Raw genomic sequence first — 14,787 nt, 5'->3', positions numbered from 1 at the left:
AGATTATTGCTAAATATTTTGGGCAATTCGCTTCGTTAATGGATTACAAGTTGGTAGATTCAAGCCTAGGCTAGCTATTGTTAGCGGTGATGTGAGGAATTTAAAGGAAAAAGCATTTCACCGGTTTGCTACCAACACTTAGCATTGCCACATTTTTCAGGTTGTTATTTTAGCAAAACTGCTGACTTTTTTGTTTCATTTTACACTTCCTTTACGACCAACTGGAAGTGTTTCATGTTATATACAGTCAGGTTTTGAATAGCTTTTTTCATAAACATTAATGGGTTTAGCTTACTATTGATGGATCATCTGGACAGACAATAACAGCGATTTATCTTCTATCAGCTGCATTATATGAGATATATTGTTGGTGAGGTTTATTAGTTTGTGTTGTATCAGTAAAGCAAAACAACTCTGTAGAAGGAAAACCGAAGAAAGGTCAGATTATACTTTTACTTTACTGGTTTCTAGATTGAACTAAGTATCTTAAGTCATGCCACAAAAGCAACCAACACCTTGCCTTTCATCTGATACCAAGTTATTCTAGAATTTTCTTGTTATCAATTCTACCAGCGTTCTAACAGATATTCCATATATCGATTCCTATCATTGAAATTATCAGTCTACAGCTCCCTTGGTGATGGAAGAAGCTTACAACATAAATCTTAATATCACATGCTGTGGATCATGGAATCTGTAAATTTTATATTGGTAGGTAGGGGATTCCACTTTTGCTGTTAGTTTCTAGGTTACGATTGCTAGCAATTGCTATGTTTCATAACTTATCCTTTTAGCCATGATTCTTGCAAATGAGGCATTGGCTGGACTAGCAAAGCCAACTTCCTCATATCAAAATATCAGGCTATGTGAAGCAATTGGCACCGGTCATCTACTGTATGTAAGATATGATGTCATTGTCAGACACTAATACTTTGTCTCAGCACTATGTTTATCATAAACTTCCACATTTGTGGACTTTTTGTTTCATCCATTAAGACTTCTTTGCCAAAAAAATCATTACCAAATGGAGAAACATGTGTTTTTTTGTTATTTCATGCTTTTCTTCTATAAAACTATTAATTTGGCTTGTGCAGACCTTTAGCAACTGAAGACTGTATTAGAATTTTCAAAGATTCTTATGAACTTTGAACTCTGAGTCAATTGAATAAGCACTACAATAGGAACTAAGAGATAGTTTTATTGACATTCTTTATCAGTAAGTATATGAAAAGTACGATTGAACTGCCCTGCATGTAGTTCCCACTTTGATTGGACAGTATCTTAAACCTTCAAGCCATAGTGAGCCAAACTGATTTAGAGCATTATCTCTGCAGTTTTAAGTTTAGAACAAAAACTATACAATATTTCAAGTTTCAATGATTAGATATCTTGAATCAATTTGGCAACCAAAAATGTAATTTAACCATCAATATGTCACAACCAAAAGAAAAAATAATTTTGCCAGTTTTTTGCCAGATACCCCATATTTGTGAACATAAAACCAACCTAATTAACCTATGCAGAAAAAGAGCAACAAAGCAACTATAAAGAAATGAAGCTCTTTTAACTTACTACTTTATTCCTGGTGGCAGTATGATTGTCAAGCAGCTATAGTGAACTGAAGTTTTGTTAAGGCAACTCTCACTCTGGTAAATAACATATTATAGTATATTTAATGTAGAGCGGAAAAGCCATGTTCTAGCATTCCAATTTAATTATCTAATGTTTTTCGCTAAGTTTGTGACATTCATTTTCTGTGAATGCTCATACTTAGCAAATGATCAACTTGTGTACTATTAGTATTCCATCATGGTAGGTTAGTATTATTGACTGACTTTTATGTTTAGGTACAGCTGCATAAATGATAAGCGTGTAGACTCAGTTGTTTACCCATTTATTAATCTTACAGAATTTTTTTCGTGAAGGTAAAAGTGCCTCCTGTTCAGTAGCATCTGAGTGAAAGGTGTTGGCTTCTTTGAAATTGCTTTGTTACTCTTTTTCTGCATAGGTTAATTATGTTGGTTTCCTGTTAATAAATATGGGGTATTTAGCAAAAAAGCGGTAAATAAGGCAGTACAAAGCTGAACTCAGGCTTCTTTTCATAGAACTGATAGAGATAATGTAATGACTTCATAAATAAATTGTATTATATCTTAAATATAAGTAATATTAGTATTATATCATAATGCAATTAAAGTTCAACTGATAATAGCTCAAATAAAAAACCAATCCTTTCAGAGTTATTTTGCAAAAATATAGCCAAAAACAGCATCGCATAGAAAACTTTTGCCAAAATGGGTCCATAAATGAAAATGAAATGCAGGGAGATATCCTGTGACTACCATTGACATCTGACCTTTTTATGGTTTTTGCTGTTTTACTTGTAATTAATAAATAGAGACAGTTGGGCTCTAGATGTAAAGCAATAAACACGCTTACATTAATTAGCAATACACATACACTACACAAAACTACTATTATAAGCCTACACTACAGAATATAAACATAATTACAATAATACTACAGCGATCTATTGATTGGACTAAAATGCAAAGTGTTGTAATATATTATTTTAACAACTCAATTGGTGCTCATTGCATCTTACCACAAACATATTTCTATTAATATTTTACTCATCATCCTAGAAGAATATTTTAGAAACTTTCAGCAAAGAATTGTGGACATTTTAAGTGAATTTAAGCAATATACGAGGTGCTGTGACTCAGTGCTTATATGAATTGAATATGGTCTACTGTAGTTGAGCTTCTGCCAACAGCGTAGAAAGAATCAATGAATTTTTATGGCAGGAGGACAAATGGTTACTATCAAAACTGAAAATGCTATTGATAAAGTGCAGGGAGATATCACTTTGTCTGATTACTGCAGGAAATGCAGCAAATGTTCCCATTGACAAAAACTGGAATAAGCAATAGGATTTTCCTAAATGCACTGTACATATTATTGTTCTAGACTCAAACGCAAATGTTTGTACTTTTAGACAATAGAATTTTCCCGAAGGCCCTCGTAGCCATAGAATAGAAAAAACTGAAGGGACAAAAGCAAAGAACCAAATTGTTGGTTTCAGTGTTGTTAGCAAGTATACATAAGTGCAATGCTATTTTATGCCGTTGGAGTGTTCACATTTACTGCTAGCGTTTAAATTCCATTAGTTGGTAACATTCAATATGATTGACTTTATAAGCAACATAGAAGGCTAGAGGTGATGCAAATTATTCCATCCTCGTTTATTTGACTGTTGGTGGCAGTTTAAATGATGACGAAGCCAGTTTTATACGCAGCCATTTAAAATAACATCAAGTTCATATAAACTTCAAAAACTATTGATACTGAAATAGTTTTTGAAAATCAATTGGTAAAATTTCTATTATAGGCCAATCTGGTTGTTAGAGTTCGAACTATTTTAAAGTAGATAAAAAATTTTCAATATTGTTTTAAATTTTTTAGTTTTCAATTAGTTTTCAAAGCTGCCTTCGTAGTTCCTTATGGTATTCCATTGTCTGCTGCTAAATAAACAATCAAAATGTGATAAATGACTTTTCATTTCAGGCTGTACTGTTAAACAAGTAAAATAAAAAATTCAATAAACTCAAATCTTTCAAGAGAGTCATGTCTGCTACCACAAATAAAACTATTAAGCTACTATACCCAAACACTATCAATATTTTCTGTTAGAAAAGTATATAGTCTGAGCAAAAATAGAAAAACTTAGGTTTGTATTGCTTTGTCTGTTTTTCAAGCTATGTTCATATCTAAATGATTGTGAGTAGTCAGAATTCCGCGACCAAATTTTATGTTAAATTACTTATAGGTTAAACATAGACATTATCTGTTTTCAAGAATTAGAGCAATGGATAACTTTGGTGATTTCACAAATTGTGTATCACTACCAAAATAAATTACTGTTTATTTTTTATCACAGGCTGTGCAAACAAACATTCTTTCCAAATAAACATTGTAAGTACCAGAGCTAATAGAATAGCTCAGCTTAGAATATCAGAAATTGTGAAATAGATACTCTTTAGCTCAAGACATTAATAAAATGTTAAATATGTTATTTCATGTTTCTGTAGAAATCAGTTGTGAGTAATTGTTGGCAGGCTTCTATGTAGCTCAAAAAAATGTGCCTTTTAGTGCAAAGTGCTTTGTGATTGTTTTATAATAAAAAATAACATTGGTCTAATTCATCAATATTTTGCTAGCATTAGGTGAGTGAAAAGCATTACGAAAGTCTTCTATTTAAAAAATATCAACTGGTTTTAATACCAAGCAATTATAAAAACTCTTATTTTACTCAAATGCTCCTCAAAGAGTGACTCTTTAAGTTGTACAAAACAAAGTTTTATAGGAATAAGAGTCAGGTAAACAAAGGAGTCAATAAGATTATCATCTATACCAGGGGTATACCACTCAAAGAGCCATTTGGACCCGTTTTTCACAGAAAAGAGCTCAGTGGGAGTCACAAAGGCAATTTGATATTTTTAATTACAAAATAAATACTACATGTAACGTTTTTGTTTAGCTTTTAATGTTTCTATACCATGTTTACGCCATAAAACGAAAAGGTGTGGCAAGTATAATGATTTAACAGCTAAGAAAACAAAATTACATTTTTGCGAATAACAATAAAGTAGCTAATAATAACTTGAACGTAATGTGAAAATTTTGCGTTGTTTTTAGGTTACTTTTAAAAAAATTGCAACTTCATGTTTAATTCAATCCTTCTTATAACAAAATGCCGAACTTAATTCTAACTGCAGCAAATGTGTTATGTTTCTTTTATGTGCTGTCATTTGTTTTTAGTATTTCCCACAGTTTGCTTACCTGGGGTTGAAAAAATCAAGAAGGGCCAGCCGGTGTAAATTTGGCAGTTTTATTGGCGCATAAATAATGACGAATAATGTGGTGGACGCCGGGCCATGAGCTTATTTCTGACATTTTATATACTCACATAGAATTACTCTTATATATATTTTGTACGTTGTTTCTGTCTTTATTATGTCTTACTTATATAAAATTACGTTTATATATATTTTGCTAGTTGTGTCTCTTTTTGTTACACATATTATTGCTAATACTTTGTTAGTTTGGCCGTAGCTAAGCCAACGTGTTAGCGATTCTATTAATCATTATTCTTATACTACTTCCTACCCGGTTACATTATATGGTAGGGGAAAATATATACGTACATGTATATATATGGAGCGCTCTCACTAGGAGAGCAGATTAGTCAAAGCTCCATGACTAATCTATTTTCTTTTGGAATGAAACTAACAAAAAACCACACGCATTTCTTTTACATTTAGGCAACATTTCTTCAGATCTATATCAGGCCTGAGTAAAGGCCAGCGAATCATTCACAATAACATGCAACAATGATAGATTTATCACCATAATTACAATTTATCCAAAGTCAGAGGGAGCTGCAACGAGGGGATGAAAGAGCCGCATGCGGCTACCCTGATTGTCAACCCTGATCTATACATTCATAGCCAAACAATATGATCAGTTCATAAACTTAACCCACCATGATAGAATACTAAGAGCATATACGCAGTGAGGATAAAACAATATTCATCGTCACAAGTTATTCATTCAGATTTGCTGTGAAATGTGTTGTGGTTGCAATAATAATGTCTGATATGCATGTGCAGTCTAAGAAAATGAATGCCGCTAATTTAGCAACAAAAGGTAGACAATTAAATTGGAATGCTAAAACTTTACTGTTTTATAATTTGTGTTACTTATCAGATGGAGACTTGGCTGAACAAAAATTCTTTTCATGATAGCTGCTTGAGAATCATACATACACCGGAAATAAAGTGATAATTTAGTGATAATGGACTTTCACCCATCTTTGTCTTCTAATGATGTGCTATGGAGACTAGATGTAAGAGCATGGAAGTGCAAAAGCATATTCACACTCGGCTATGACACATGTAAGTTGTCTAGTTGAAGACTCTCAACTAGACAACATTTTCATATCTTGAGTTGGTAGAATTGTAAGTCAGCAGTAGCTTATCTCAAAAGCTCTCATGTTTTAAACCAGTTTTATGAGCTGTAATCCATGATTGGTGACTTGAAAATTTCAGTTTTAAAAAATACATCTAGTTGTTGAGTTTCTATAACTGCAGTAAACACTCTTACAACATACATGTAAATATTCTGGCAATAAATATAAATTACCTAATTAATTCTAAGACTTTGCTAAACTCATTCTTTTGGCCTTTCAAATAGGATATATTTAGGTTTAACTATTCAGTTACTTGATTACTACTAAATCACTTGGTTTAGGATCCACGATTACGATAATTTTGCATCAAGTTAGAGAAGTGCGCACATTCCATATCACTGTAAATGAGTTTTTTAGAGTTAAAGTAGACAGCAAGTTCAGCGCAGCAAAGAGAACAATGGTATACGTGTAAATATAGTAAAACAAAAATTTTTCTGTACTATAATAAATCTGAGCATTTGTCTTTCCACCTGTCTAAAGCCTGGCTCAGTGGTTACTGTAAAAGAGCACTTTCAATAATACTCAAGTTTAAGACATTCGGCTAGGTAGATTGAAACTTAACTCTTGTATCAATAGACTGTCGTTAGGTGTTTCTGAATAGTTTTGCAGCTACTTCTCCTCTGTATTTTGTTGGTTCACCTGACAACCTCTCATGGTACAATGGACTGACTGCTAGGATACTAGTATATACATGTATAATAAAAAAATTAATTTTTCATTCAAAGTAAGTTTGAGAACTGGTACTGAATTAACATTTTACATTATATGTAATTTCTTACGTAATATGAAGTTGATACTGTACATAAACTATGTGCATTTTTTTAAATTTTCTGAAGGTTTTACGTTGGAGGAATGTCTTCTGCAATGCAAATAGAAATGCTGGTTAGTTTCTAAACTATTTCACTGTTAGTTGTTCAAAGAATTGTTGGCAATATTTGCAGTATTTTATATATAGTGTTAAATTAAAGGAATGACCATATTCCTGTTGCAAAATCAAAAATAGATTAAATTGCTTTATAAAATTTTGCGAATAATTTCAAGCTTTCATTGCAAAGGTTTAAATGTATTATTGAAAATGACCTACAAATTACCTGCCATTTTTTTATCAAAACCAATGAAAAATGAACTTGGAGTTCAAGAGGTCTTTGACATATATAAAAATAAGCATTTATCAAAATTTCTATATTTCCAGAAAATCAGGCAGCACCTATATATTATAAAAATAATTGCTGATCTCTTTCACTCTCTACAAGACAGCCAAACAATAACACTGAGTGTTAAACTCTAACGATATACATGTATTTATATTTAAATAAATAAATATACCTCAGAATAAAGGTTATATTGGCAATAAACCATATGCAAACATGCAGAGATCGTGTTCATACATCTCTGCCTTACGATCGTTTCGTGCTCTTTTTAGATATTTTCTTTCTTTTTCAAGCTCTGCCCGTTATTCTTCGTTTTGTGTTCGGTTTTCTATTATGGTCTTCTTTGTCATCTCAGTTGCCCAAGTGTTCCTAATGGTGGTCGAAGCTTTCTCCAGTGATTGGAAACCTTGGCTCGTTAATGAGGATAACAAGATATTTGGTCTCAATGGCCCGGGTGCCTGACTAGATACCACTGCAATATTACCAATATGCAAACCAGAACATTTACTCAACGCCATTGATTAATAAACCATTCATAATTGATAAAAGACTTCCGGTGGATCCAGTATTTTAAGAATATAGCTATGCCTTTTTGTTGTGTAGCACATTGGATTATGTGTAAAGCTTTAAATGGCCTATAAACATACTGTAACAGCTTACCAGGATGAAATATAAAACATTAAAATACTTTCATTGTAATTGTAAATAGTATCAGGAATGAAACATCATGCTTTATGTGATGGGTGGATCTAATGCTCAATTGTCATTGGTAAAACATTGATTATACCTAATTTAAAAACTAAGAAAGTGCTCATATATGATTTGAGGGAGAAATAAAGAACACATTCTTACCAATCATGATATGACACTGTTCATGATTCAGCTCTATGAAGACTGACTACTCTACAGTGAAGATTACTAACAGTATCCATATTAAGGTCTATGTCTTGGCACAAATGCTTTTCCTACTATGTCTCTGTGCTATGCTTGAACGGGGTTTTACCAACAACAGCAAAAAAGTTTACACTTACACAAGCTGTACTAAAATGTGCAACTACGATTACGAACATGCAACAGCAATCAATTTACAGGAACAGCAGCAGAATTTAGCTAAAAGATAAGCATGAGAAGACCAAATGTCTTTGTCAACTGTAATTTTTTTCAAAGTTCTACCTGATCATATAAATATCCTGATCAACCAAAAGCTGCTCAATATTGGCACAGATTTTATATACTTGAGTAGTACCTTATCCAGTACTGACTGATACTGGCAAAATGAATACTGGAAATATCAGTGCTTCCTTTGAAGGACTTAAAATTTATTTGTGGGGTGCGAATTGTAACAACCCCAGCAAAGCGTATGCTATACAGAGCTGTAAACCTAACATCCCTGTCATATAAAAAGTATGTGTACCATGTCTTCCTGGGCAGTGTATCAAACAAAGGCGAAGAGGCTGTGTGTAGTCATAATGAGACAAATACACTACATAATGAACCTCACACGCAAAGATAACATAGAATAACAACAAAATCTTCAGTTCTAAATATATTCCATGGTGAAAATTCTGACCGGAAAAAAATTAAGATGGCGAGGAAATGTACACAATATGAGTCATGAACAATTGCCAAACAGCATTTATGTTCACAACTCCAAGAAAAAAGAAACCAGGACAGACCCAGGCTAAGATAGAAAAATGTAGTTAAGCAAAACATAAAAGTTGAGGGAACGCGCAAAATGCAAGACAGCAAACTGAGCCACCTAGAAGTCTTGGATAAAGCCGTAATCACAAGAAAGTCGTCGTCAAAACAAATGACAGCTAGATTTCTTCTTTGCATCTGCACCATTGTAGAGCTAGCAGTTAGGCTATGAGTGTAGTTGGGTTTATCTTTATAATCTATTAATTATATTTGTGCACATTGTGTAGCTTTGATTGTGTAAGTGTAGCTTTTTTGTTGTGTTCGTCCTCATAAATGTTTAACACCGCCATTATTATCATAGAACAACAAACGGTTCATTAGCATTGCATTTATTTCCTACATGTCCAACTTCATATAATGTTCATAAACTATTTCTTTAACATCGTTGTTGTAGAGAAAAACATCAAAGCAATAAAATATTTGAAAGAGCCGTTATACACAACCGGTGCAAAAGTGATGACAATGCTTTTATTTGAAACTTGTCTCTGAGCTGCCAGAGAACCAAAGCTATTGACCTTACTACGAGATACCATGAGAAATTTTTTGATGAATTGGAATTCTCACTCATTGCCAAATTTTCACTGGTTGGACGGATATGATTATGACGGTGATGAGTGGAAATTAGTGAGCAAGACTAGCTCAGTTTATTTGAGTAGTGCAGCAATGCCTTACTCCTACTTGTGCTAACCAAGACATTATAACTGTCTAAATTTACTGGCTCTGTGAGCTGTTGACACTAGTAGTAAAAGTATATTTTTTCTGAAAAACATTAACTATTGGTTTTTTCTCAACCTTTGTTACAGTGTTGTATTACTATTTACAAATAAAATTATACTTTATACAATCACATTTATTCATATTATTGATGGAGGACCTTTAACCACAACCATTTTTTCAAAGTTTTCAGGGTTGCTCTCTACGATGGGTTTATAATAGAACCAGAAAACAACCATTTCAATATCAGAAAAGTTCCTAAAAAGTGGGTGCAGTTTATTTATGAACCATACAGGTATAAGCAAATGTAGTGCTGTTTTAGAAAATTATTTGTCGAAAAGCCGGAAAAATGCTCGCATAGATGATTTCAATAAATAACAGTCAAATGTCGAAGCTTTAGCCAATCATTAAGCTCAACGCAAAATTGATCAATCAGAAGCTAGCTGAAGCTGATTCACCATTTATTTAAATACAGAGTTTTGATTGATGGCACCCATTCAGTCAGCATATGCCCATTTTACACTCCTCAAGGTGATTAGAATTTTACTCTGGTTTAACCCAGTTTTGTTTCCTTTTCAAAATTGCATTCACACCATAAAAAATATCGGGACATTTTGCTAACAAAACCTGTAATTATGCAACCAAAATCTGAGTCACCATATGATGTCATATGATGTCATGTCATATATGTCATACTCGTATATTTATTGCTAAGACATAACACAATGGAGCTACTGAAACTTTAAACAGTTTATTTTTTACTAAACCAATTTTGGTTTAGAAGAATTCAGTTACGCAGCAAGAGAGGTAGCGTAAGCATGAGCTCATTTCAAAAATTGCTGCATTAAAATACCAAGATTTTAATGGTCAGTAAGTATCCATCTTTGAAACTGTGTGGCAAATTTTAATTATCGCATTAATTTGCCCGAATATTTTTTTTGGTTGAATATTCCTCGCTTCAAACCTTTAAATAATTAATTGTGATGTTATAACTGATGAGATGCTGTGATTTTTCAGTTCTTACGCAAGTTCAGTAATAACTCTATACGCCTCTCATTGAATTTATCTGGTAAGTGTTCAATTATTCAAGAAATATTTTTTCTATAGAAAATTACCTGTTTACTTAGATTAATTTTCTTAAAAAGAGCTGTTTTCTTGCTAAAATTGTTACATCTTCAGTACTTAGATGTATATTGTAAATGAGCTTTAACTGCATGTTGTACATGTGCGGTAGCTTAGCTGTGAGTTTCACGAAAATTGTATCTTAGCTGCATTTTTCACAGAAGCTGCACCTTACCTGCAAGTTATATGAAATCAATAATTTAGCTATATGCTATAAATGATATGTATTTCAGCTGTATTTTGTACATGAGCTGTAAAATGGAAAGAGGCAGCACATTAGCTTCATCTCAGTTGTATGCTTTACACGACCTGTACTTTAGCTGTAGTTCTTGCTAAAGCTATACGCTGGCTACATGTTGTAAATCAGCTGCTCTTTTGTTGTATGTCATACATGTGTGATGCATTTATTACATGTTGCGTAGGAGCTACATTTTAGATGTAGTTTGGGCATAAAATGTAACTCAGCTGTACGTGGTACAAGATTTATAGCTTAAATGTATGTGAACGGTTAACACAAAAACATCTAATGTTTTAAATCATTGACTTAAATCAGGGTTTATATCAAAATCTTTGCAAATAAAATATCCCAAACTTTGTGATTTATTTTACAAATATGCCAAAATAATTTTTTGCAACATATAAATTTGATGCTTGTGTAGCAAACATGTAAGGATAACCTGTCATGAGATAGCAAGTATGATGGAGATAATTGACTGCGTGTGTAGCATAACAGTAGAAAAAGACCTTTTAAGTGAGGACCCATGACTTTGTTTAGTAAATCTGGTTTAGCAAATAAACTCATGTGTCTTCACTTTGAAGGTCTCAAAATTGCATGTTGTACATGAACTGTCTGTTACTTGTCAGTATTTTGTGCATGAGCTGTGTATTAGCTGTATTGTTTACGTAAGCCATTTGTTAAGTGTGTGATGTGCATGAACTGTGTATTAGCAGTTTATTCTATTTAAGCCAGCTACACTAGCCGATACTGCGATTTAAGCTGTGTACCAGCTGTATATTGTAGATAAACCGTTTCTTAAAATGTATGCCGTGCATGAACTGGACTTTAACTGCATGCTCTACATGAACTGTACTTTAGATATACGCTAGACGTGAGAAATGTTCAAGTTGTATCTTTCATATGATCAGTACCTTAGTTGCATGCTTGCACTAAAATCATGGCAAGAAACTATGCAACTAAACATCATTATTATAGAAGTTTGTAGATGACATCAATGTTATATGAGGCTATTGATGACATCACTGTTACACAAGGCCATTGATGACATCACTGTTATATGAGACAATGGATGACATCACTGATATATGAGGCTAGTGATGGCATTGCGGTTCAATGAGACTATTGATGACGTCATTGTTCTATGAGACCATGCAAGGTGCATGGTTGCGTATAGCATGAGTTGCATGCCATGCACGAGCTCTACCTTAGCTGCGTGTTCTATGTAACCTTTGCCTTTCTTGAAGGTTGTGCATTGACTGCACTTTTGCTGTATTTTTGGCATCATCTGTTCCTCATGATTTAGTTGCACACATGCTGTAATTTAACTAGATGATATGCAAATGTTTTATTGCAAAGTTTTTATTGTTTTTTTGCATGGTATAGGTGAGCTACAGATTAGCAATAGAATGTATGTTAGCTGTAACCTAGCAGCTTGTTTTACATGATATGTACCAATGCCGTAAGCTTACCATGAGCTGCATATTGTTCATATGTTGTACACAAGCTTTACACACTTTTGTCAAATTCATTGACACATTTATTTTAGCCAAACAAAACCAACACAACATTGCAACACACCTTCCTATGACCGCTGTCTTTCCAGTACCTATGGTCTTTGCATGATTACAAACACACAAAAATTAAACCAATATTACTTGAAGCATTTCAGACTGCAACTTTACTAAATACTTAATTTTGGTTAACCAGGTTGTTGTTTCTTACTATAGAGAAATATTACTTGATTCAGAAAAAACCTTGTGATCAAATGTTTGCTCAGCAGAACTTTTCTGACGGTTATAAAATTGAACTGACAAGCGAGTCTTGCCCAGTTTACTTAAGGCCCTACTCGGTTTACATAACACCCTACTCGATTTACATAACACCCTACTCGATTTACATAACACCCTACTCGATTTACATAACACCCTACTCGATTTACATAAGGCCCTACTCGGTTTACATAAGGCCCTACTCGGTTTACATAAATCGGTTCACAAGCTATAAACTGAAGTTCAAAGGTAAAATTTGAACAAAGTGAACAAAAGAGTAGATGTTATGGTTTGACCTAATTCTTTTTTTGTTCATTGGTTTTTGTAGTTACAACTGGTCTCCATTAACAAAAGTAAGTGAAAACTGTTTGTATGTGAAATTTGCCATCTAAAATATATCTGAGTACAACTTTCCTGCAATACCTATTTGATGGCAGCTCATATTAAGTATTCAGGCAATTATCTAAACCAAGTGGTAGGAGTTTGATATCCTTTATGACAACAGCTTACCTTTCTAAATTAATAAAAATTTATTGTTGAACCAAGATTTGGTTAAAAGAAATAGCTATTTGTATATATTTTACCGTCTGCTGTCATTTGCCTAGTATTGACAATTCACATCTGATAGTTATTTACAGCATTGTTTATACAAAATTACCAAAGTATTGATGCCTAAAATATTGAGGTTTTAAGCTGCAGCTGAGTTATAAGTAGTTTATTAAAAGAAGTGATTACAATAGAATGTTTTCAGTTCACCAACTAAAAATATAGCAACGATAGGAATGAAGAGCTGAGGTAACAGTAAAAAGTAACAAAAGTAAAACAAAAATTCCCATTCCTGATGCTCTTGCATGACACAATAAGAATTGGATATGCAATATCGTTAAAAGTTTGGGTCCAATCAATTCAGTAAAAGTTAAAAAACCACAAGTGAGAAGGCTACAATGTAAGTAGGCCTCATGAAATATCATTTGCAGTCAGCTTTTCGATGAACAACTCCAGTTGCATCCATTAAAGTGAAGGGCAGTGTACAATCTAAAAAACAAAAGCAACATGCAATATCTAAATATAGCCAATTCATTGTTAAGGTCCAAACGCACTCGACGATTTTATTGCGAGCCTCTTGAGGAGGGCGGAGATATCGTTGGCTTTTGCCTAAACACACGTGAGCGACTCACTAGCAAACGATATAAGGGGCGTGCTCACAAACTGCCAATAAGATTCTGTATCATTAGTTTCTTTGAAGTAGTTAATAAATTTAGGCACGTCAAAATGGCGCCGTCTAAACAACAATGTAAACAACATCCGCTTTTATTATTAAACCTATCTCACTTTCACGGATTGTCCACTGCCTAGACTACAAAAAAAAACAAGAAAAAATTAATATTGTATTTTTAAATAAAGATTTTACAGTTTTTATATGTTTTTTATTTTGTAGTAGTTTTGTACATTTAATATATTAAATATTTACCCTTCTCAAGATGGTCAGCCTGCGCAACGATTGACTCCAAATGTTGTTTTTCAGCTCAAAATTTTTGTAATTTTTGTTTGTTATGGTGTAGAAGTCTGGGAGTGCTTTTATTAAATATATGGAAAATTCAGTGTTCGTTCTGAACAAAATAGCAAGTTTTCGCTGTTGTACATCGATAAAAAATAATTACCCACAATAAAACTGCATTGTGGTAAAAACCAACCAATCAAAGTGCATTTTGCTAGCAACAAAGTTGTGTAGAGAAAGTCCAGCTTTATTGCTCTGCATGAGCTCACCTAGCGAGTTCTAGTGCAGATTATCGCCACGCAGTGCGATATCACTCTAAGTATCGCCTAATGTGTTTTCGCCTTTATTTTCAATTTGAGTTGCTAGAAATCCAATCATCTTATTATGAATGACCATTTCAATGTAACCGCCTAACAATGTACTTACTTCAAAATTAAAATCATAAAGAGAGTTCTTTACTAAATTGCCATTATCATCTGTGGAAGACGGAGGACTTCTCAGCCATTTTGTTCCTAGAGTATTGTCTTGTTGTACATAGACATAGCAGTCTCCAGGTAAAGGGGCCG

Source organism: Watersipora subatra, chromosome 8, assembly GCF_963576615.1.
Source record: "Watersipora subatra chromosome 8, tzWatSuba1.1, whole genome shotgun sequence".
NCBI classification, from domain to species: domain Eukaryota; kingdom Metazoa; phylum Bryozoa; class Gymnolaemata; order Cheilostomatida; family Watersiporidae; genus Watersipora; species Watersipora subatra.
This window is presented reverse-complemented; position numbering follows the sequence as displayed.